The following is a 26,148-nucleotide window of genomic DNA, read 5'->3' on the forward strand; positions in this document are numbered from 1 at the left end:
AGGCGGGAGCAAGTCTCTCACATCCTCTCTGCGGGGCTGCCAGGGGGCGGCACCACGTCCCTTCAGTCCCTGCTCTCAGGAAATGATGACCGATGCTGTCGATTCTCCAGCCAATCCTGGCATGCCTTGATCTACCCTACTTCCGGGCAAGATGGCGTCCAGTGGCGGGCACTTTGGAGGCTTATTTGAGCGCCTCCTAGAAAAAAAATATGCAATACGGGCCAAACCTCAGGAGGGAGGACGGCTTCACTCCGTCAAGGTAAAACGATTTCAATTTCATTCATTATCTTTGGGGGCGCTAAGTAAACGTCAGCACCAGGCAGCCAGCCTACAAATAGAAAGTGACGCGGCTGCTGGCAAGGCGCTCACTGTGCAGGGCCTAATGGAGCAGGTACCCGAGTGTGACCACGGCTGTGCTGATGTCATTGTGCGGGTGTCCTCTGTGTTGACGGCAATACTTGAGCATGGTACTAAGCACTGGAAGAATATTTGAGTGACGTTCAGAATAATTTCTACCCAGGCAACTTCTGGAAAAAATATGAACTGAAGTTACTTTGTTATGTGCTTTAGTTAGATACCTACTCACCTGAAGTGTGTTTCTTTTTTCATGCAGATAAAGTGGCAACATTTTTTGTTTTGTGTGCGTTTTGCACACCGGTTGAGCAGGATTTTTTTTTTTTTTACAAAACTCCATTTTAATATAAGGGTAAATGACGCTTAAGCTTCACTGTGAAATACAGATCAAAAACAAAGAAAAATATTACTTCATGTTTTTAATATTAATAGACTTTGTTATGATTTTTTGTTATTTCTGTATATCATAAATCCAAAACTAGGAACATAGTAATTCTTCCCACTCACTCTCCCCTCTTCATCCTCCTTCTCCTGTTTATTCTAAGAAAGAAAAAGAAAGGAAAAAAAGAGTGAGAAACAATCCATTTAGTAATTTAATTGTCTTTCAAGAAGAACCCAAGAATGTTTCATCTTTTGGGAGCTCTTAGACATAACGATAACTTATAGGACATAATAATATCCTCCATTTAATACACTAAAAGGAAGTGATTCTTGATAATACATTTTACTATTAAATCTCATGATGCAACTCTTTGGGGACAGAGGTCCTGCATGAGAAGTTAATGCACAGTGACTCTTGTTATTTATTTAACAAATAGGCCTCTTAGGTATGATATCAGTGATCACCCAAAGCTCTTAACATGAGTTGCCTTGGACTTGGAAGCCTTTTGGATCCACTAGTTTGACAAGGCAGAGTATCACTATTCTGCCACCTTGGACCTCATTGGTTTAAATGATTTAGATTTTGCAAAAGTGATCCCAAGTGACTTCTAGCTTAAAACAGCATGCAGACTCACTTTTATTTTAAGAAGTAATGTAAAGTCACAGGAAGTCATTGATGTAATTTGAATGCACATCTGTCTAAGGATCACAACCCTACTTGCTGTAGTGTGCTAGATTGGGAAGTAGGTGGCAGTGAATAGGAAGTAATGAAAAGCAAAAAGGCACCGCACCCTTCCATACCTGGTCTCCTCCCAGTTGTAATCCTCTTTGTACCCAGGCCAGCAGGTAACACACAAGAATCTAGTACTATGACTGTCCTAGGAAGTTCGGTCAACCAGGGACCCTCAGTCACCATTCTCCATGTCATTTAGAGTAGGAATGTGTACAAACACCATCGTCTTGGTGATAAACTCCCTTGCACACTGGCAGCAACTGTGCCTGGAGTTCTGGGCTGAATGCTGATCCCTTCTAGAACTTTGGAACCAGCTTCTAAGGCTGAGCATTTTGTGTTCCATGAGAAACCCATGATGGTTCAATTCTTCCCTGTGGATTTGTTCTGTCCTGGGAGCTTTCAGGACCTATCATTCCACTGAAATTTCCAAACATTTGAATCGTTGGTTTATGGCACAAGTGTTGGGCTGGATACTTGAAGTGCCTTTTGAAATGAAAACACACATGCCTAAGTTACAATCATTCCCACCATTTTGTCCTTATCTTTCTACTTTGAGGTCATGGCTTCCCTTGCAGAGGGCTGTGTCCAGGGCCCAGTTCAGCTGCCTGTCATGTTTCCAGAGAGGCTATTCAACTCATTTAGAGAATGTCTCCCTGCCAAGTGGGTATGAAAATCCCTGTCCCCAAGACCAGGCCCTGAATCCCTCCCTGGCTTCTAGGTGGTTCCATGACAGTTGACAAAAGACTTCACAGGTGTGACAGTGGGAGGTTTTCCAGGGTTCTGCTTGTGGGCCCATTGTTATCACCTGGAAGTGATGTGGCAGGAGGGGCAGTGGAAGGGGACTGGAGCCTCAGTCCTGTAGGTACATAGGACACAGTTTGCCCACACTCAGCATCAGCTGAAAACTGGAATCTCCTTGGAGCTGCCAGGCAGGGCACAACCTAGTAGATACTTGGACATGGACCTGGTTGGCTCATGGGCCTACAACCTGAAGTTCAGCTAAAGTGCATTCAGGTAGCAGCAGACAACCAACAAGTGGGTGTGAGAAGGGGATGAAAGTGCCTGGAGCAGACCCTGCAGGTACTGCACAGAAGGCATTTTGGAGTCCAGAACCTATCTGGGCTAGGAAGGACCCCATCCTCACACACACTCACACTCATTGTCCTGCCAACAAGGCCTGCTGCCTTCATTCCATCATGACAACTCTTCTCAGTGCTCAGCCCTCCTTGTGAGCTTACTGCAAATGTCTTTTAATGTTTTTCCCATGATTTTCTCAAGAGTTCCTGCACAGAGAGAACTTGATGACATGACTAAAAGTCATGGCACATTGGGTTTTATTCCTCCTGATCTTTGTTTTTAAATTATTTTATTTCTGAGGCAGAGAGACATGAAGACAGAGACAGAGCTAAAGACAGGCAGATACTCCACCCACTGGTTCATTCTCAAATGCCTAAAACAGCCAAGGGTTGGTCAGGGACTGAAGCCAGGAGCCAGGAGCCAGGAATGTAATCTAGGTCACCCTGCTGGGTGAGAAAAACACAACTACTGAGCCATCACCTGCTGCATCCCAGGGTATGCATTAGTGGGAGGATGGAATCAAGAGCAGACTCAGGACTCAAACGCAGACACTCCAATCTGGGATGCTGGAATCCTGACTGGTGTCTACATGACCAGGTCAAATGCAAGCCCCACAAATGACAAATTTACAATTTTGTCAGTTATGCGTAGCATATTGGGAGAGTCAAACCCCATTGTTAGGTTCAGATATGAGGTATCAGATCAATGCACATAGAAATCACAAATGCCAACCTTTGGTGAGTGGAGTTCACTTCCCAGATCTCTTTGTGTAACTGCAGGCAGGCACTTAATCCATCTGAACCTCAATTTGCTATTTCCACAGTAGAGACACACACCTGTGTCTGACCACAGGCTTGGAGAGGGATTGTCAGCTGGGAGCTGAACAGAGGGTATGGAGGACATTGGATTTGTCAGAGTATATCTGTAGGGAAGCTCACCATTGCCATGACCTTGATTTTTGTTCTGTGACTGCAGATGGGTGGATAGTGTACCCACCGACCCAGTGGGGAAAAAAAGGAGCATGTTTTTCTCTCCTCATCTCATCCACAATGGCACCAGACAACCAGCTGAGAGATGGCAGTGCCATTTTGGGCAAAAGCAGCAGTTGTGAAAGCTCTTGTGCTTGAGCCCAGCAGCCAGCTGGGACAACACATCATGTCAGCAGTACCGATGGCAACAACTCAGGTGCACACAATCAACAACCAGTGGAGAGAAGGCAACAGTTGGTTGGCACTCTTGTGCACAGCTGTGATCCAGAGATTATAGCAGAGGGGAGAAGCAAGTTCTCCACTGACTTTAAGTCTGGCTGGGAGGATTGATAGGGGGATGAGCATGCAAGCAGCAATATGAGTGGCCCCCATTTGTTCAACATATCACAGGCTCTGGGGCTCAAGCCTCCTAGGCAGAATACCCACAGGGAGCTGGCTCTGGAAACATCTTTGACTTTCTGCAGTCATGACAGGTTACCAGGGAAGGGTGGGTCCTCTGGACCCCATGATGGCAGGAGTAGTGTGCTGAGACTGTGGCAATTCTGTGACTGCACAAGAGAGCTCAAGGTGTAGCTACATCTCTGGACAATTATTGTGTGTGATTCCATATGCTCAGAGCTCCCTGATTGCCTGGGGTGGGATTGCAATGGGATCTGTGATCATAATGAGAACTGCACAGATCCTTTGTGTGGTTCATATGGCAATGTGGATAAAATTTTCACTAAAACCACCTAGGTTTTAGTTCACATTGCTTACTTGGAAGAGAGGAGGTGAGGGTGTGATTACATCAACAGAGGTGACCTTTCTGCTATAAAGAGATCTACCTCGCCCAACTTGGATATCATCATGAATATGGACCCATCCTGCAGCAGTGACCAGAGCTCCCTGGCCACACTCGGCACATGCCTCTGGGGTTTCACTGAAAGAGCAGATACCCCCACTAAGCCACAGAGGCATAATTCAAAGATAAAAACCATCAGAGCAAAAACCAACAAGTATTTTTCCACAAATGCTTAAAAATAAATGCAGAAATTCAAGAAACAGAAAAAGGAAGACAACAGGAATCCCCCAAATGGACACAACAATACTTCCATATTTGAAAGTGAATATGGAAGAGATTGATTAAATCCTCAAGTGGAATTCAAAAGATTAATCATAGGATTACTCAAAAGCAATGAGAAGTATATTCATGAATTAAAGAAATCCATACATGCCATGTATGACAAATTCTTCCATGAAATTGAGATTTTGAGGAGAAATCAAACTGAAATATTAAAAATGAATAATTCAGTATGTTTTTCACATATTGCATACGTAGAAAGCCATAACAACAGATTTGGTGAGGCAGGAGAAAGAGCTAGAAGACGAATCTTTGGAAATTTCTCACACCAAAAAAATTGAAGATATTATAAAAATTAAAAACAGTATTGTAGAGAAAAAACAACTGTCAACCTAGAATATTTTTTTTGGTCTTCCTTTCATTTTATTCTTTAATTTTTTTAACTTTTATTTAATGAATATAAATTTCCAAAGTACAGCTTATGGATTACAATGGCTTCCCCCCATAACGTGCCTCCCACCCGCAACCCTCCCGTTTCCCACTCCCTCTCCCCTTCCAATCACATCAAGATTCATTTTCGATTCTCTCTATATACAGAAGATCAGTTTAGCATACATTAAGTAAAGATTTCAACAGTTTGCTCCCACACAGAAACATAAAGTGAAAAATAATAGATGATTTTTTAAATGATGATGAAATCAGATCAGACCTATTGTCATGTTTAATCCCAGTGAGAGTCAAGTTGGGAATTGATAATTTCTTCTTCTTCTTCTTCTTCTTTTTTTTTTTTCTACAAAACATCAGTTTAGTATACATTAAGTAAAGATTTCAACTGTTTGCACCCACATAGAAACAAAAAGTGAAATATACTGTTTGAGTACTAGTTATACCATTAAATCACAATGTACAGCACATTAAGGACAGAGATCCTACATGAGGAGTAAGTGCACAGTGACTCCTGTTGTTGACTTTGCAAATTGACACTCCTGTTTATGGCACCAATAATCTCCCTATGCTCCAGTCATGAGTTTCCAAGGCTATGGAAGCCCCTTGAGTTCTCCAACTCTTATCTTGTTTACACAAGGTCATAGTCAAAGTGGAGGTTCTCTCCTCCCTTCAGAGAAAGGTACCTCCTTCTTTGAAGACCTGTTCTTTCCACTGGGATCTCACTCACAGAGATCTTTCATTTAGGTTTTGTTTTTGTTTTTTTGTTTTTTGTTTTTGTTTTTGTTTTTGTTTTTTGCCAGAGTGTCTTGGCTTTCCATGCCTGAAATACTCTCATGGGCTTTTCAGCCAGATCGGAATGCCTTTAGGGCTGATTCTGAGGCCAGAGTGCTGTTTAGGACATCTGCCATTCTATGAGTCTGCTGAGTGTCTTGCTTCCCATGTTGGATCACTCTCCCCTTTATTTATTCTATCGGTTAGTATTAGCAGGTACTAGACTTGTTTATGTGCTCCCTTTGACTCTTAGTCCTTTCATTATGATCAATTGTGAACTGAAATTGATCACTTGGACTAGTGAGATGGCATTGGTACATACCACCTTGATGGGATTGAATTGGAATCCCCTGGTATGTTTCTAACTCTACCATTTGGGGCAAGTCAGCTTGAGCATGTACCAAACTGTACATCTCTTCCCTCTCTTATTCCCACTCTTATGTTTAACAGGGATCACATTTCAGTTAATTTTCAACACTTAAGAATAACTGTTTATTAATTACAGAATTAAACGAGTCATATTAAGTAGAACAGACAAAAAAAACTACTAAGAGGGATAATGTATTAAGTTGTTCATTAACAGTCAGGGCTATGCTGATCAAGTCACCGTTTCTCATAGTGTCCATTTCACTTCAACAGGTTTCCTTTTTGGTGTTCAGTCAGTTGTCACCGATCAGGGAGAACATATGGTATTTGTCCCTTTGGGACTGGCTTATTTCACTCAGCATGAAGTGTTCCAGATTCCTCCATTTTATTGCAAATGACTGGATTTCGTTGTTTCTTACTGCGGTATAGTATTCTTTTTTTTTTTTTTTTTTTTTTTTTTTTATCTTTTTCTTTTATTTAATGAATATAAATTTCCAAAGTACGTCTCATGGGTTACAATGGCTTTCCCCCCCATACCGTCCCTCCCACCCACCACCCTCCCCTTTCCCACTCCCTCTCCCCTTCCATTCACATCAAGATTCATTTTCGATTATCTTAGTATACAGAAGATCAGCTTAGTATACCTTAAGTAAGGATTTCAACAGTTTGTTCCCACACAGAAACATAAAGTGAAAAATAATAGATGATTTTTTTTAAATGATGATGAAATCAGATCAGACCTATTGTCATGTTTAATCCCAGTGAGAGTCAAGTTGGGAATTGATAGTTTCTTTTCTTTTTTTTTTTTTTTAACAGAAGATCAGTTTAGTGTACATTAAGTAAAGATTTCAACAGTTTGCACCCCCATAGAAACACAAAGTGAAATATACTGTTTGAGTACTCGTTATAGCATTAAGCCTCAGTGTACAGCACATTAAGGACAGAGATCCTACATGAGGAGTAAGTGCACAGTGACTCCTGTTGTTGACTTTACAAATTGACACTCCTGTTTATGGCATCAGTAATCTCCCTATGCACCAGTCATGAGTTTCCAAGGCTATGGAAGCCCCTTGAGTTCTCCGACTCTTATCTTGTTTAGACAAGGTCATAGTCAAAGTGGAGGTTCTCTCCTCCCTTCAGAGAAAGTCACCTCCCTCTTTGAAGACCTGTTCTTTCCACTGGGATCTCACTCACAGAGATCTTTTTGCCAGAGTGTCTTGGCTTTCCATGCCTGAAATACTCTCATGGGCTTTTCAGCCAGATCCGAGTGCCTTTAGGGCTGATTCTGAGGCCAGAGTGCTATTTAGGACATCTGCCATTCTATGAGTCTGCTGAGTATCTCACTTCCCATGTTGGATCACTCTCCCCTTTATTTATTCTATCGGTTAGTGTTAGCAGATACTAGACTTGTTTATGTGCTCCCTTTGACTCTTAGTCCTTTCATTATGATCAATTGTGAACTGAAATTGATCACTTGGAATAGTGAGATGGCATTGGCACATGCCACCTTGATGGGATTGAATTGGAATCCCCTAGTATGTTTCCAACTCTACCAATTGGGGCAAGTCAGCCCGAGCATGCCCCAAATTATACATCTCTTCCCTCTCTTATTCCCACTTTTATGTTTAACAGGGATCACATTTCAGTTAATTTTCAACACTTAAGAATAACTGTGTGATAATTACAGAATTAAACCAGTCATATTAAGTAGAACAGACAAAAAAAAATACTATGAGGGATAATGTATTAAGTTGTCCATTAGCAGTCAGGGCTATGCTGATCAAGTCACCATTTCTCATAGTGTCCCTTTCACTTCAGGAGGTTTCCTTTTTGGTGTTCAGTCAGTTGTCACCGATCAGGGAGAACATATGGTATTTGTCCCTTTGGGACTGGCTTACTTCAATCAGCATGATGTGTTCCAGATTCCTCCATTTTGTTGCAAATGACTGGATTTCGTTGTTTCTTACTGCGGTATAGTATTCTAAAGAATACATATCCCATAATTTCTTTATCCAGTCTACCATTGATGGGCATTTAGGTTGGTTCCAGGTCTTGGCTATTGTGAATTGTGCTGCAATAAACATTAAGGTGCAGACCGCTTTTTTCTTTATCAATTTAAACTCCTTTGGGTAAATTCCAAGGAGTGGGATGGCTGGGTCGAACGGTAGGGTTATATTCAGGTTTCTGAGGAATCTCCAGACTGATTTCCATAGTGGCTTAACCAGTTTGCATTCCCACCAACAGTGGGTTAGTGTCCCTTTTTCCCCACATCCTCGCCAGCATCTGTTGTTGGTAGATTTCTGTATGTGAGCCATTCTAACCGGGGTGAGGTGAAACCTCATTGTGCTTTTGATTTGCATTTCCCTGATTGCTAGTGACCTTGAACATTTTTTCATGTGCCTGTTGGCCATTTGGATTTCCTCTTTTGAAAAATGTCTATTGAAGTCCTTGGCCCATCTCTTAAGTGGGTTGTTGGTTTTGTTTTTGTGGAGTTTCTTGATCTCTTTGTAGATTCTGGTTATTAACCCTTTATCTGTTGCATAGTTTGCAAATATTTTTTCCCATTCTGTCGGTTGTCTCTTCACTCTCCTGACTGTTTCTTTTGCAGTACAGAAACTTCTCAATTTGATGCAATCCCAATAGTTGATTTTGGCTTTGACTGCCTGTGCCTCCCGGGTCTTTTCCAGAAATTCGTTGCCTGTGCCAATATCTTGAAGGGTTTCTCCAATGTTCTCTAATAACTTGATGGTGTCAGGTCGTAGATTTAGGTCTTTAAACCATGTTGAGTGGATTTTTGTGTAAGGTGTAAGGTAGGGGTCTTGCTTCATGCTTCTGCATGTGGAAATCCAGTTTTCCCAGCACCATTTATTGAATAGACTGTCCTTGCTCCAGGAATTGGTTTTAGATCCTTGATCAAATATAAGTTGGCTGTAGATGTTTGGCTTGATTTCTGGTGTTTCAATTCTGTTCCATTGGTCTATCCATCTGTTTCTGTACCAGTACCATGCTGTTTTGATTACAACTGCCCTGTAGTATGTCCTGAAAGCTGGTATTGTGATGCCTCCGGCTTTGTTTTTGTTGTACAAGATTGCTTTAGCTATTCGAGGTCTCTTGTACCTCCATATGAATTTCAGCATCATTTTTCTAGATCTGCGAAGAATGTCTTTGGTATCTTGATTGGGATTGCATTGAATCTATAAATTGCTTTTGGGAGAATGGACATTTTGATGATGTTGATTCTTCCAATCCATGAGCATGGCAGATTTTTCCATTTTTTGGTATCCTCTTCTATTTCTTTCTTTAAGGTTTTGTAATTCTCATCGTAGAGATCTTTAACGTCCTTGGTTAAGTTTATTCCAAGGTATTTGATTGTTTTTGTAGCTATTGTGAATGGGAATGATCTTAGCAGTTCTTTCTCAGCCATGGCATTGCTTGTGTATACAAAGGCTGTTGATTTTTGTGCATTGATTTTATATCCTGCCACTTTGCCAAACTCCTCTATGAGTTCCAATAGTCTCTTAGTAGAGTTCTTTGGATCCTCTAGGTAAAGAATCATATCGTCTGCAAAGAGGGATAGTTTGACTTCTTCCTTCTCAATTTCTATTCCTTTAATTTCTTTTTCTTGTCTTATGGCTCTGGCTAAAACTTCCAGAACTATGTTAAATAGCAGTGGTGAGAGTGGGCATCCCTGTCTGATACCAGATCTCAGTGGAAATGCTTCCAACTTTTCCCCATTCAATAGGATGCTGGCCGTGGGTTTTTCATAAATTGCTTTGATTATATTGAGGAATGTTCCTTCTATACCCAATTTGCTTAGAGTTTTCATCATGAAAGGGTGTTGAATTTTATCGAATGCTTTCTCGGCATCTATTGAGATAATCATATGGTTTTTCTTCTGCAGTCTGTTAATGTGGTGAATCACATTGATTGATTTGCAAATGTTGAACCATCGCTGCAGACCAGGGATGAATTCCACTTGGTCTGGGTGGATGATTTTCCTGATGTGTTGTTGTATTCTATTGGCGAGAATTTTATTGAGGATTTTTGCATCTATGTTCATCAGGGATATTGGTCTATAATTTTCTTTCAGTGCTGCATCTTTCTCTGGCTTAGGGATTAAGGTGATGCTGGCTTCCTAGAAAGAATTTGGGAGGATTCCATCTTTTTCGACTGTTCTGAATAGTTTGAGAAAATGGGATTAGTTGTTTAAATGTCTGCTAGAATTCAGCAGTGAATCCATCTGGTCCTGGGCTTTTCTTTGTTGGGAGGGCCTTTATTACTGTTTCAATTTCTGTTTCAGTTATGGGTCTATTTAGGTTTTCTATGTCTTCATGGTTCAATTTAGGTAGATTGCATGTGTCCAGGAATCTATCCATTTCTGATAGATTTTCCTGTTTGCTGGCATACAAGTCCTTGTAGTAATTTCTGATGATTCTTTTTATTTCTGTGGTGTCTGTTTTTATGTTTCCTTTTTCATCTCTGATTTGATTGATTTGCGTCTTTTCTCTTCTTTTTTTAGTTAGTTGGGCCAATGGGGTGTCAATTTTGTTTATTTTTTCAAAAAACCAGCTCTTCATTTGGCTGATTTTTTGTAATTTTTTTGGATTCAATCCTGTTAATTTCTTCTCTGATTTTAATTATTTCTCTTCTCCTACTAGATTTGGGTCTGGTTTGCTGCAGTTTTTCTAGGTCCTTGAGATGCGCTGAAAGCTCATCTCTTTGGTGCCTTTCCAATTTCTTGGTATAGGCCCCTATTGCTATAAACTTGCCTCTCAATACTGCTTTTGCTGTATCCCATAAGTTTTGATATGTTGTGTTGTTATCCTCATTTACTTCCAGAAAGTTTCTGAGTTCTCTTTTGATTTCTTGAATGACCCAGTGTTCATTCAGGAGCATGTTGTTCAGTCTCCATGTGTTTGCATACTTTCTGGGGTTTCCTGAGTTGCTAATTTCCAGCTTCATTCCGCTGTGGTCTGAGAAGCTGCATGGTATGATTCTAATTCTTTTAAATTTGCGGAGACTTGCTTTATGACCTAGTATGTGATCAATCCCAGAGAAGGTTTCATGCACTGCTGAGAAGAATGTAAAGTCTTTAGCTGTAGGATTGAAAGTTCTGTAGATATCTGTTAGATCCATTTGGGCAATAGTGTCGATTAAATCTGCTGTTTCCTTGTTGATCTTCTGTCTGGATGATCTATCTATTTCTGAGAGTAGAGTATTGAAGTCCCCCAGTACTATTATATTGGAATCTAAGTTTCCCTTTAAGTCCCTTAACATATCTTTTAAATAGACCGGTGCCCTGTAATTAGGTGCATGTACATTTATAATAGTTACATCTTCCTGTTGAATTGAACCCTTAATCATTATATAGTGCCCCTCTTTGTCTCTGTTAACAGTTTTTGTATTAAAGTTTATTTTGTCTGACATTAATATGGCTACACCTGCTTTTTTTTTTTGGTTTCTGTTGGCATGGAATATCTTTTTCCAACCTTTCACTTTCAGTCTGCATGCATCTTTGTTAGAGAGATGTGTTTCTTGTAGGCAACAAATAGTTGGGTGTTGTTCCTTAAGCCAGTCAGCCAATCGGTGTCTTTTAACTGAAGAGTTAAGTCCATTCAGGTTTAATGTGACTATTGATAATAGTGACTTTGCCCTGCCATTTGCCAAAGATAAGTTCTAATATATGCTTTGAGCTTCCCATGCTCTTTTACTGGTAGGTGTTCTTCCTTTACCTTCTTTCATATTGATGGCCGTGTTTCTGTGTTTCTGAGTGTAGCACATCTTTAAGTATCTTTTGCAGGGCAAAAGTGGTGGCAAAGTCTTTCAATTTCTGTTTGCTATGAAAGGTCTTTATTTCACCTTCATTCACAAATGAGAGCTTAGCAGGATATAATATTCTGGGCTGGCAATTTTTCTCTCTTAGCACCTGTGCTATGTCTCGCCATTCCCTCCTAGCCTGTAGTGTTTCTGATGAGAAGTCTGCTGTGAGTCTGATTGGAGATCCTCTGAGAGTAATCTGACATTTCTCTCTTGCACATTTTAGGATCTTTTCTTTATGTTTCACTGTGGTGAGTTTAATTACAACGTGTCGTGGTGAGGATCTCTTTTGGTCATGTTTACTGGGGGTTCTATGAGCTTCCTGTACTAGGATGTCTCTGTCCTTCTCCAGACCCGGAAAGTTCTCTGCTAGTATCTCACTAAAAAGGCCTTCTAATCCTTTCTCTCTCTCCATGCCTTCAGGAACTCCTAGAACTCGAATGTTGGTTTTTTTTTTAATAGTATCCTGTAGATTCCCAACAATATTTTTTAGATTTCTAATTTCCTCTTCTTTTCTTTGGTCTGACTGTATCCTTTCCTGTTCTCTGTCTTCTAAGTCCGATATTCTCTCTTCTGCTTCACCCATTCTGTTTTTAAGGCTCTCTAATGTGTTTGTCATTTGATCTATTGAGCTCTTCATTTCATTTTGATTTCTCTTCACTATCACACTTTCCTGTTCTACTAGTTTCTGCGTTTCATTTTGATTCTTCCTTAAAATTTCATTTTCACGAGAGAGATTTTCAATCCTGTCCAATAAGGATTTCTGTAGTTCAAGGATTTGCTTTTGAAAACTTCTAAATGTTCTTATCATAAATTTTTTGAAATCCATATCTTGCATTTCTTCTATCTCATCATCTTCATAATCTTGGCTTGGGGTGTTTTGTTTATTTGGAGGCGTCATAGTGTCATCGTTGATCTTGTTCCCTCGATTTCTGTGTTTATTGCTTGGCATGGTTAATTCTTTTTCCCTCACTGTGAGGTGTTTTTTTTATATATATACTATGTCCGTGTTAAGTGGACTGCCTGCTGTTGGAGGAGCCTTGGAGGCTTGAGATGGGTGTGGCCTGAGAGCTCTGCTTGGTTCTTCTGGGTTACAGGTGTGCAAAGGTTATGAGTGGTAAATCTCTATTTATTTATTCATTTATTTATTTTATTTTATTTTTTATTCAGGAGGTAAGTAATACTGCAAGGCTGAGCAGAATGGATGGTATTTAGCTTCAGATCTCTGGCTTCTACCCAAAGAGTCTGTGCAGGCTCCGTTTCTCCTGTGGACTCCCACTGGATTGCCTAGGCTACTGAATTGTAGCCTTAACTCTCCCCTTTTATTATGTATATCCCAGCTCTTTGTCTCTTGCTTGCCTTTGCAAGGTTGGCGGAGAGAGGAACTTGTCTGTACCAGTATGCCCCCACCTTTTTTTTTTCCCTTCTCTCCTGTAGTCTGTTGAACTTTCCCGCTTCAAAGCCTGCTTCTCTCTAAAATTATTTCTGCCATTTCCCGCCAATGTCTCCGGTTACTGAGCTCACCTCCGCTTCCAGCGCCGATGTGTGGACTCGGAGCCCTGGGCGTCCCTCCTCTCCCCGCTGGTGTCTGTGTCACATCGACTCCCGTTCCCACACTGGTGCTCAGACTCTGCAGCTTCCGCGGTTCAGCTTCCACGCGGTGGGCGACCCTGCTCTCCCAGTAGGTCCTCTGAGTCACCACCTCTAGCTCCAGAAGAGTTTCCTCTGCAGTTTTTTTCCTGATCCTTTTTCTGAGGCTACCATACCTCCGCTTTTATTAAACTAAATTTTCCCGGACTATCGGTGCGCACCCTCACTATTCCGCCATCTTGGCTCCGCCCCCAACCTAGAATATTGTACCCTATGAAACTGATTCACAAAGGTGATTTTAACACCTTCCATAACAAATAAAAATTGAAAGAATTTGTCACCATTCAGCCTTACAATGATGCTTAAGGATGTGCTACACACAGAAGCATGGAAATATAGTCATCACTGTGAAAGAATGTGAAGGCAGAAAATCTCCCAGTAAAAGTACAAAGGAAATGCAAACAAAAAGTAGGAATATTTATAGGAAAATGACGGACAAGTAGTTACTCGTGAATAGTCACCTTGAATGTAAATGGCCTAAACGCTTCAACTAAAAGATACAGGGTAGTTGAATGGATTAAAAAGCAAGACCCATCATTTGGTGCTTACAAGAAACACATCTCACCAACAAATATACAGATGGAATAAAATGAAAGGATGGAAAAATGTCCAAACTAACAGAAAGCAAAAACAAGCATGGATAACCATCCTAATAGCAAACCAAATTGATGTTAACATAAAAACTGTTAAAAGAGACAAAGAAAGAAACTGTAATGATTAAGGGATTAATTCAATAGGAAGATGTGACTATAATAAATATATATGCACCCAATGCCATGGCAACAGGCAATTCAAAATAAATGTGTATGGATCTAAGGGAAGACATAGACTCTAATACAATAGTAACAAGAACTTCAACACCTAACTTTCATCAGTGAACATATTAACTAGACAGAAAACTAGTCAAAAAACTTAGGAAACAAATGAAGACATCAATATAACATACCAAAAATTATAGGATATGGCATAAGCAGTGTTAAGAAGGAAGTTTATAGCACACATCAAAAAATCAGAAGACACCAAATAAATGAGATATCAACGCAGCTCAGAGCAACAACAAATCAAACCCAAAATGAGTAGGAGGAAAGGAATATTAAAATTTAAAAATACCAATATTGAAACAAAAAAAATACAAAAGATCAGCAAATCAAATACTTAAGTCAGCCATTTAAAAAGGAATGAAATCCTGACATTTGTAACAAAATGGATGGAATAGATTTCATCTGCTAAGTGAGTTAACCCAAACCACAAAGAAAAATATCTCAGGCTTTGTAATTATTTGTGGAAGTTAATATACAGAGAGGAAAATAAATGTGCAGATGGGGACTGGCATTTTGGTGCAGTATGTTAAACCACCGCCTGTGACACCAGCATGCCATATTACAGCCCCGGTTCAAGTTTCACTGCTGCACTTCTGATCCAGCTTCCTGCTAATGTATGTAGGGGAGACCTGGATGGAGTTCCAGGCTCTGGCTGCAGCTTGGCCCAGCCCTAGCTGGTATGGCCATGTGGGGACTGAACCAGTAGAGAGGGAAGATGTATCTCTTGGTATGAATCTGTCACTAAATGTCACTCTGCCTTTCAAATAAATAAAAATATTTAAAATTGTGTGGATGGGGCCAGCATTGTGACATAACAAGTAAAGCTAACACATCCAAAGCCCATTCCATATGGCCACCAGTTTCAGTCCTGGCTGCTGCACTACTGATCAAACTCTTTGGGAATGGCCTGGGAAAGCAGTGGAAGATAGACCAAGTGCTTGAGGCCCTGCCACCCACGTAGGAGATCTGAATGAAGCTCCTGGCCCCTAGTTGGTGTAGCACAGCCACAGCAACTTCAGCCATCTGGGTAGTGAACCAGTAGGTGAAAGCACTCACTCTCTCTGCCCTTCACTCCCTCCATTCCTCCATCCATCTGTGTCTCTCCCTTGTTCAGTAACTCACTTTCAAAAAAATCCTTTTGAAAAATTGTAGAGAATCGTATTATTTGATATATAGTTATAAATATTGCTTAACTGAATTACACCCTTCCCACACATTGATCATTGTCATGAATCCCCCATTTTGTGATATTAATAGCCCTCATTTCAAGAAAAGATGTGCATATCTATATATAAGGTGAATGAAGTCAAATGCAAAAAAAAGTTAAATCTTAAAACTAAATGTAAATTAAAATAAAAACATCTACTGCCCATCTCTGGCTGTTTCCTTGATAAACTTCTCTTTGGGGAATGCCTGTGTTTGGCCCAGCACTGACACCACTGGGACACCACATCCCATATCAGAGTGCCTGAGATCAAGTCCCAGCTCCACTTCCAGTTCCAGCTTCCTGCTAATATGCACCCTGGGAGGCAGCAGCTCAGGTTGTTGGGTCCTTGCCACCCACATGGACCCAGGTTGAATTCCTGGCTCCTGGCTTCAGCTTGGCCCAGCTATGGGAGTTGTACTTAGCCTATTGTGTGTCCCTGTCTTTCAGATCAATGAATAAAAATAATTTGGGGCCTGGCATTGTAGTGTAGAAGGTTGAGCAGCTGCTTGTGATGCCAGCGTCCCATATGGGTGCTGATTTGTTTCCTGGCTGCAGCACCTCTGATCCAGCCCCCTACTAATGGCCTGAGAAAATCAGTGGAAGATGGCCCAAGTGCTTGGGCCCCAGATACTCTCATGAGAGACTTGGAAGAAGCTCCTGCTCCTGGCATCAGCCTGGCCATTGTTGATTGTGACAGCCATCTGGGGAGTAACCCAGTGGGTAGATCTCTCTTTCTCTTCCTCTCTCCCTTACTTTGGACTTTCAAATAAATAAATATATCATAAAAGTAAAAATTGTGTGGTTCACTGGTGTACCCCTATCCCAAAAGGACCTTCAACCTCAGGCCAGCAGAGCTGCTGATCTCCATTTATATCCTACATTTCTTCTGTTTACTGGTGAGAACATAAGCATGGGTTCCTCTCCTTCCACTCCACATCAGGTCCAACAGGGCTGCTGGTTTTCACAGCCTCACCCACCCTGGGAGCACTGTAAGCTCAGGGTGGGGAGGAAAGTGACACAGCTCCAGGCCAACACACCAGCTTCTCCCACTCTTCTTTCCTGGGTGGTCACCATTTCTCAATCAATTAGTTCTGTCTGTTTTTTGGTTGGTTGGTTTGTTTTTGGCTGCTTCCCAGAGGCCATAAAGATTGTTGATTTTGTTTTGTTTCATAGCTATCGGACACATTGCCAGGGAAAGCCAGACATTCATACCTCCTTCAGCACTGGACACAGCCTAGGATATGGCTGGGATCAGGACCTCCCCTCCCATCTCGAGTCCCAAGAGGTGAGTCGACCCTCTTAAGTGAAGCTCTCCACTCAAAGCCAGGCCTCCCTCAGCTGGCAAGGGGAGGTCCCAAAGTTTTAGGTTTTCCTGCATGGCTGCGCAACACCATCTCAGGCAGTAAAACCCAGCATGGTGTACACATGACCTAGCAGATGGAACTCCACCATCAATGCATAGGGTGTGGTAACTGTGAGACAAAATGACACTTCACAAGGGAGCTGGCCTTTGTGGGGCTTCTGCTCAAGCTGAGCTCCCATATTGCAGCATTATTTCAAGTTCCAGCTGCTCCACTTCCCATCCAGTCTCCTGCTCATGTACCAAGGAAAATAGCAGATCCAGGCACAAGTACTTAGGCCCCTACCACCCACTAAGCAGAGCAGTAGGAGTTCCCTGCTCCAGGCTCCATCCTGGACCATACCTGATGGTTGTGGCCCCGTGGGAAGTGAACCAGAGGAAGGAAGACCTCTCTCTCACCCCCCTCTTTCCCTCATTTGCATTTCCAATCCATAAATCTTTGTTAAAAATTATACATCACATGGTAATTTTTGGACAAATGTGGAAACTTTATTTATAAACACAGGCAATGAGTTGGATCTGGTTCCAATGATCCAAACCCTTGCCACATAACAAGGGAGAGAAGGCCAGGTCAGGCTGAGAAATACCCAGCACTCTCCCCCACACACCCGGGATATAGCAGGAATGCCACAAGGAGCTCCTCCATTGCCCCCCCCAAAGTCTCTGCTTCTACTGCTCTCCCCATTGCCCTGGATCCAGTGCCCCATTCCATGCCTGCCACCACCATCACACCAGGCTCCCCTTCTCCCTTCCCATTCCATGCTCAGCCCACCTCACCCTCCCTTGCCTTCTCTCACCCACCCTCGGCCCACCAGCGTCCTCCGTCAGCCCACCCCAACCCTCACTTGGCCCACCCTCGGCCCACCCGCACCCTCCCTCAGCCCTCCCTTTGCCCACCCTCAGCTTGTCCACACCCTCTCTTACCCTTGCCCATGCCCATACCCCCATCCTGCCTTCTCCCTTCCCTCACCCATGTCCACCACTCCCTTGCTCCCCAGGCCCTCTCCCCACCAACTGCTCTCCCTGCTCTGTCCCTGCCCTCGGCACCTGTCCCTGTGCCACTGTGCTGGCAGCAAGGCCTAATAACTGCTATGCAGGATGACATCACAGAGGTCTGGCCTGTGCCCACATTCTGTGCAGGTGACATCATCACCCTCAGTGGGTCTGTGAGCCACATATGGAGCACACTCGCTCTTGTGCACTGGGCACTCTCCATATTGGTCCACTTCCCATCCCATCATGGGGTGGCAGGTGTAGATGGGCTCTTACAGGGCTCATGACCAATGTGACCTAGTTTTAAATGAACCCCAGAGCAGGGATGAGTAAGTGTACAACATTCCTTCAAATCAATCACAGCAGAGCTGCCCCTTCTCTGCTCCTAGGTCTTCCTCAGGCTGGGTAAGAGGTCAGTGCCATGGGCTTTACCCCACAGAAAATGATGACAAATTGATCAGACCACAATGGGACATGGACACTGACTGATGGAGTTATGAACCTTGCCCCTAATGCCTTATGTGACCTCAGATCCTAGCTAAGGACATTATGCTCTCCCAATTGCCAAGGCATTTTAAACTCCTCTATTTCCTGTTTTCATATACATTGGATTAGACCCATGATGCAGTGTGTCTACAAAAGGTTCTAGGCAGATTTCCATCTCTGTGCACAGAGTCTGATGACTCTAGAGGTGTGGGCATTGGGTCCCTGGGCTTGGGGGTGTTCTTGCAGTGGGATCCCATGTTGGGACCCATGCTGCCATGTCAGCCCATACAACTGCCATGGAGTTGGCAAGTTCCACACTCATGGTCCCTCTGGCCCCAGTCAGGTGTCACATAACTACGGGACATTTCCTGGGAGCTGTTGGAGATAAACCAGCACACAGGGATGAGGAAGAGGTGGTAGTGAACAGCAGATTTGATTCCAACCTCCTGTTCCACCTGCTCTAGACAGAAAGGAGGAGGAGGTGAGGGAGGTGGAAACAGACAGCTCCCTGAGGTCTTAGCATCCTCAAGGCTGTTCCTGTCAATTTCCTACAAAAGTAGTCAAGTTTTCTCCCTTTGTCCTTCCTAATCTCACATTTGTTATCAAATCTCCAGAGCCTAACTTACTACTTAGAACACATTATGTTGTCGGTAAATGTTTAATGGGAAAATGGCTTAATTAATAGCTTGATCAAGAAATTCAGCAACTTGAACCATGCCGGGAGCTGGCGGCACTGCAGGTCAGCGATCGCCACTGGCCCAGTCGACTCAGCAGCCTGGGTCACCCCGTGTTGCTGAGCCGCAGCCCCCCCCCCCCATGCACACAGCTGGAGGAGCTGAGCAGGAGGCAAATGAAGATAAAACAATGTCTGCCAACCTGAAACACCTTTCCTTGGGAATTTTGGTCTTTCAGAATACTAGTTTGGTTCTAAAAGAGGAGGGACCACGTTATCTGTCTTCCACAGCAGTGGTTATTGCTAAACTTTGGAAGATAATGGCCTATATTTTATTAGTTTACAAAGACAACAAATGTAGTCTAAGAGCACTGAGCCGAGTACGACAGGATGAGATTCTTAATAAACCCATGGAAACATTATATATATATATACACACACACACACACACACACACACACACACATATTTCACCTTTGAAACTGTGGGAAAATGTTATGGACAATTGGTGCCCAATCAGTTAGATCAATTAGATTTCCTGGTGTCACACAATACGATTGGGTGACTATTGTTCACAGAATCTATTATGTATTTTATGAGAAAATGGAAGAAAAGAGCTCAGGGTTCCAACCATAAAATAGTGTCACAAGATAAATGTGCATTTGATCAGTTCAATTTGTGTACGTGGATTGAAATGCCACACTGTAGCCCATAAATATTACAGCTGTTGTTAACAAAAAAATGAAAATACCAACATTTTATTTGGTGTATAAAGTTAAGAGATGTTAAAATGTTTACTATCACAACTAATATTGCAGTATTTAGAAACATTTCATTAATATTGAGACAAACATAATCTGGAAGTAATTGGTCTTACCAAGACGAGTGGAAAGGCTACCATGGTTTATTTTATTGTTGTTGCCTTCAGTTAAGAAAAATGGAATTAGAGCAATGCAAAAATATGAAATCAAATGATAGACTATTTTTTAAAAATTGAGATTTTACTGGTGTTGAGAATCAATACACATTTTGATGTGTACATAATTCTTAACATACACACCAAAAATCTTAAAAAGTCATGAATTTTCATTCTTTTTAAATTTGCTATTATTTTATTTTGAAGAGAACATGTTTTTAATTTATCTTATACTTAAAGGCTTAATGTTCACAAAAACACAGTAGAGTTAGAAAGGAAGAATATATGCCAGGACAATAAAGAGTAATCAAATTTAAAAATATCAACTATAGTCATCCACAATAAATTAGCAGTTTTCAGGCTCCTCTCAGAAATGATGTACCCGGGAGTGTCTGCCCAGCTGTAATTGTCACATGTTTTAATGTTTATTTCATGATTTGGAGAGTTAGATGATCACCACAGAATAAAATCAGCATATTTGCATTGATGAAAAGATATTTTATGCAATTCCTCATTCTCCACCAACAGAGACAACTGTTGATTTAAACTTTTCTTAAGAGATTTGCCTTTTCTTACATGTCTGTATAATTGGATTCCTATGGTAGAACAGTGTTTAGTCTTTTGATTCTGATTTCTTTTTTTTAAAAAGATTTATTTATTTTATTTGAAAGTCAGAGTTACACAGAGAGAGAAGGAGAGGTAGAGAGAAAGGTCTTCCATCCACTGGTTTACTCCCTAGTTGGCCACAACAGTTGTAGCTGCACTGATCCGAAGCCAGGAGCCAGGAGTTTCTTCCAGGTCTCACACGCGAGTGCAGGGGCTCAAGGACTTGGGCCTTCTTCTAGGCCATAGCAGAGAGCTGGATAGGAAGTGGAAGAGCCAGGACTTGAACTGGCTCCCATATGGGATGCTGGCACTGCAGTCAGTGGCTTTACCTGCTATGCCATAGCACGGGCCCCTGATTCTGATTTCTTTATGTGTTTCTTTTAGTTTGTTTCTTTAGTGACATGCTTTTTCTTAACTTCATTTTTGACTGCCACATAGAGTTAATTGTGAAGATACACAACTCAATTTTTTTCCTTTCACATAGACATTTGATGTTTTCCCATTTGGCTTTCATGAATAGTGCCGGCGTGGGCCTTTGTGTTCATGTCATTTTATTTTAGGGGCATAACTGCAAGTGGAACTGCAGATCAATAACAGTAACTTCATCTAAAACACTCTGAGAAACTAGTCAACTGTTTTTCAAAGTGTCTGCACCATTGTAGTGGAATTGCATGAAGCTCTCATGATCCTCAGTCAGATCTGTCAGCATTCATCTCTTGCTGAGCCATAGTCATTTTACTGGCTGGGAAGTGGTATCTTCTTGAGGTTTTGATTTGTGATTTCCTAATGACTAATAGTAAGCATATTTTTACATGGTTACTGGAAAAAATGCATAATTTAATTCATTAAGTGACTTGAACATTGTTTATCTCCATTGTATTTTGTATTTTTTGTGTAGTATTAGGGTATTCTTAAAATTTTTATTTGTATTTTTCTTCCTTCCGATGCCATTTGGAATGCTGCTGTTTTTTCAGAATATTCATTGTTGCACAGAAATACAATTGATACTTTTACATCTGTTCTATGCCCTGAAAGATTACTGAATTTTACTTTGAATATATAGTAAATTCATCAGTATTTCTTTTATATGCAGGATTATGTCTTGAACAATGCAAAGTGATTTTATTGTTTCCATTTGAAATCTGAAGACTTTTTCTTTTTCTTTTCATGATTTATTTAGTAAAGTTTTCCATTACCATGTTGAATAGAAGTGGTAAAAGTATTTGTTTCTTGTTCCCAGCCCCAGCATTTGTAGATTTTTCCATGGGTGGCCTTTCCCTGACAGAAGTTCTCTTCAATTCCTAATTTGTTTAGGGTTTTACTATAAGATAGATTTAGAAAAAAAAAAAAAAACACAAAACTTGTATTTATGGGGTTATCATATCTTGACTTTCCTTTATTTTACCAGTGAGTATAATATTAACTGAATTTTTAAATTTTAAATTTTTTAATTTGAGAGGTGGGGACTGAGAGCTCCTACATGCATGCTTACTGCCCAGATGCCTACAATGGCCAAATCTGAGCTTGCACAATACCACGCCCCCAGAAACAGAATCCACATTCCCAATGTTGGTGGCAGGAACCCAATTATTTGAGCTATCACCACTGTCTCCAGGGGTGTGCATTGGCAGGGAGCTGGAGTCAGGAGCCCAGGCTGAGATTTAATTGTGGGAATCTTAACCAGCATCTTAACTGCTAGACTAAATGCCCACCAGTTCTCTCTTTATTCTATGCCTCTAGTCTGTGTATCTGATGTTATGTCAGTATCATCCTATTTTGATTGCTGTTGATTTGTAGAGAGTTTTGAATTCAGGAAATGTGAGACCTCTAACTTTGTACTTCATTTTCAAACTTATTTTGGTTGTTTGGGGTCCTCTTACATTCTATATGAATTCTAAGTTGTTTTTAACATTTTCTGCTAAAATGAAATGTTGATGTGTTTAGAAGGATTGCTTTGAATATGTAGATCATTTAGTGTGGTACTAACTTCTTAAAATGCTTTTTATTTGTGTCATCTTTAATTCATTTCATTAACACTATAGTTTTTGGTGTTTAAATATTTTATTTCTTCGGTTAAGTTTATTCCTAAGTAATTTACCCTGTTGATGCTATTGCAAATCCAGCTGTTCTCTATATTTCCCTTCAAGGTTGTTCAGTTTTGTATATAAACACAACTGCTTTTTCTATGTTTATTTTGTATTGTACTGCTTCGCTGAGTTGTTTTTGTACCAGTTTTATTGAGGAATCTTGAGTGTTCTCTACATACAAGATCATATGAAAAAGGCAAAGATAAAGCTTACCTGCAGAAAGTATCTGTTGTTTGCCATGTGGGAATTAGAATAACATCTAGTAGACTTATGGACTAGCACTGCTAAAGGAGTCCACTGATTCACCCATTGGTGTATCACTGCTATCTATCTCCCTGCACAGACTCCCCAGGAGACTTCTTAAGGGATGGCCTACACTGACAGATGCCTGTTGTGTGTTGCTGGCAGCTGCATATAAGAAACATGATTGGGGCTAGTGCCATGGCTCACTTGGTTAATCCTCTGCCTGTGGTGCCGGGTTCTAGTCCCGGTTGTTCCTCTTCCAGTCCAGCTCTCTGCTGTGGCCTGGGAGGGCAGTGGAGGATGGCCCAAGTGCTTGGTCTCCTGTACCCACATGGGAGATGAAGAATCACTTGGCTCCTGGCTTCAGATCAGCGCAGCTGTAGTGGCCATTTGGGGAGTGAACCAAGGAAGGAAGACCTTTCTCTCTGTCTCTCTCTTTCTCACTGTCTGTAACTCTACCTGTCAAAATAAATAAATAAAATTTAAAAAAAAAAAGAAATGTAATTGATCTCATGTGCTCATTTCAGACATGGGTACCTCCATCTGGGTGTTCCAGAGCCTTGTGTGCCATGGGGTGGTGAGTCTGTGTACACCACATGATGGCTTGCTGCAGCTCAGGTGCTGCTGATATTGGAAATGACCCCCTAAAATTATATCAAAATGTGGCCCTTTTAAGTTCCCCAGAAGCACCATCTGGGATGCCACATATGGTATTGAAATTTGAGGTGCCATATGCTATCACCAAATGCTTATTTAAAAATCTTTCATATTAATAAGCCTGAGAGTGTTCTTGCCTTGGTTTGAATCCTGGCTCTGCCTCCAACTGTAGGTTCCTGCTAGTGCACACCCTGGCAAGCAGCAGTTGATGGTTCAACAATGTGGGAGACCCAGATAGAATTCCAGGCTCCTGGGTGTTGCCTGCCATGGCCTGGCTCTTACAGGCATTGGAGATTGAGCCAGCAGTTGGAAGATATCTGTGTCTCTCTTTCTTATAATAATAATAATAAATGAATAACATAATAAAAAGTCTAAACCCTGACACTGAGCAGGTGTTGGCAAAAGTTCATTCCGAGAAATTCAGCAAACAGTTACTGCAGACACAGGCAATGACACCTATGCTTACATTGTCATCTCTTCTAAAACCAGCCTGAAGGCATCTGGGAAATGTCCCAGCTCAGTTAGTGGAGGAAATGAGCACCCAGTTGAGCCTGGAAAAGCCAGCTGGGTGGTTAAAGTGAAGGCAAAGCCAGGATGTTGGAGCTGCTTCCTCCACTTCTATCACTTGTCATGTCACACAGGGTGTGATCACACTGGCCCTGCCAACTCCACAGGCCATTTAGGTTTACCTGTGGGGCAGGTGTTTAATTGGAATTTAAGAAGCCCATGTCCCACTCTGGAGTGCTGGAGTAAAGTCCTGCAACTGGCTCTTGACTCCAGCTTCCTGCCAATACACAGCCTGGGAACCAACAGTGATGGCTCAAGTGATTGGATCCTTGAACAGAGTTGTTGGTTCCTGGCTTTGGCCTGGCCGAGCCCTGGTTGTGGTGGGTATTTGGAGAGTGAACCATCAGATGAAAGCTTGCTGGCTCTCTGCTGTTGAAATAAATGCCTACATGCAAAATTTAAGTGAAAAATAAATTTGCCCATAATATTGCTAGTATTCACTTGCTTTAACCCAGGGATACAGTAACAAGCAAGATGTGTTTAATTAGGGACTTGTGTTGTGAAGCAGCATGTTAAAGCACCACCTGTGATGCCAGCATCCCATGTCAGAGCACTGGTTCAAGTTCTGATGCTCTGTGCCTGATCCAGCTGGTGTATATCTGGGAGAGAAGTGAGGTATGGCCTGAGTGCTTGGCTCCCTACCACCCACATGGGAAACCCCAGTGGAGTTCCTGGCTCAAGACCTAGTACAGCCCTGTTTTAGCCATTTGAGGAGTGAACCAACAAATGGAAGATCATTCTCTCACTCTCTCTCTCTCTCTCCCCTCATCTCCTTCTTTCTCCCTCTCTCTCCATTTTAAATAAATAATCTTTTTAAAAAAAGATTCAGTGATCCACCCATCATCCCCAGACATGCATGTTGATTGCTAAGCATTCACCACCACCAACAGCTAGTGGAGCTGTGTGATGTGGGAAGCTTGCAGCCTTGCAAAATAAAAGTCATCACCCCCACTTTACAGAGAGGAAAAAAGACAGTCTGACACTTGCCATAGGTGAAATTGGTATAGAGAAGGCCCTACATCCAAGTTTAGCCTGATAGGGCTGCCAGATTTAGCCAAGAAAAAAACAGCAGTACCTGAAACAATAATAGCAAATGCCCAGTTCCATTTGTGTGCTACATAAACATTGAAAGACCCCTTAGTGTAATCATATCCCAAATGTTCCATGGAATGCAATATATTTGTTATGTTTTTTTTCCATTCATCTGACATGTGAATTGATCTGGGTTGATCAGAAATGCAAATGCATCTAAATATTGCAAAGAATATTGAATAAACTCATGAATTATGCATTGGTCAACTGTTGAGAAAATTCATCTTGGAGTCCTGTATTTTTCCTTTAAAAGATATTTTAAAGATCCTTATATTTATTTGAAAAGCAGAGTGACAGCACAGGAGGGAGAGACAGAGATATGTTCCATCCACGGATAGACTCCTGAAATCCTTGCAACAGATGGGGCAGGGCCAGGCTAGAGCAGTGAGCCAGGGCCTCATTCCAGGCCTCCCATGTAGGGGGCAGGAACCCAATTACTTGAGCCCTTGGTGTTGCCTCCCAGGGTCTGCAGTAGCAGGAAGCTGGAGTCAGGAGCAGAGCCGGGCATCAAACACAGGCACTCTGATGTGTAACAGAGGCAGGGGAACTCCACTTTTTGAATAAGTTATCCTTTCTTTTTTGAATTCCCTGTGGTACTGAGTAAAAAAATTCAATTGAGCATATTTGTGTGGTCTATTTGGGTTCTCTGTTCTGTTGTCTATGTCTGTCCTTTTCCCAGTGTCACAAATTCTTGATTACTGCATCTACATAGTGAGACTTGACATTGACTGCAGTGAATCTTCCCACTTTGTTCTTCCCACTCTCCCAAGACTGTCTTAACTCTCTGTATGAATT

The 26,148-nt window shown here is 41.7% G+C and overlaps 1 long non-coding RNA gene across 4 annotated transcripts; it reads left to right on the forward strand.

Annotated features, from left to right (window-relative positions):
- Positions 1–16: 16 nt before the first annotated feature.
- LOC149120379 (uncharacterized) lies at positions 17–23,536 on the forward strand. Of its 4 annotated transcripts, none has more exons than XR_016226313.1 (4): positions 17–259; positions 6,452–6,601; positions 16,847–16,958; positions 23,138–23,536. It is a non-coding gene; the product is annotated as an uncharacterized LOC149120379 (long non-coding RNA). The 4 variants fall into 4 exon arrangements; XR_016226314.1 differs by having other exon boundaries at positions 23,280–23,536; XR_016226315.1 differs by lacking the exon at positions 23,138–23,536 and adding an exon at positions 21,268–21,732.
- Positions 23,537–26,148: the final 2,612 nt, after the last annotated feature.

Source organism: Oryctolagus cuniculus, chromosome 19 (assembly GCF_051225735.1).
Source record: "Oryctolagus cuniculus isolate XC-2025 breed Fujian yellow rabbit chromosome 19, ASM5122573v1, whole genome shotgun sequence".
Classification (NCBI taxonomy): domain Eukaryota; kingdom Metazoa; phylum Chordata; class Mammalia; order Lagomorpha; family Leporidae; genus Oryctolagus; species Oryctolagus cuniculus.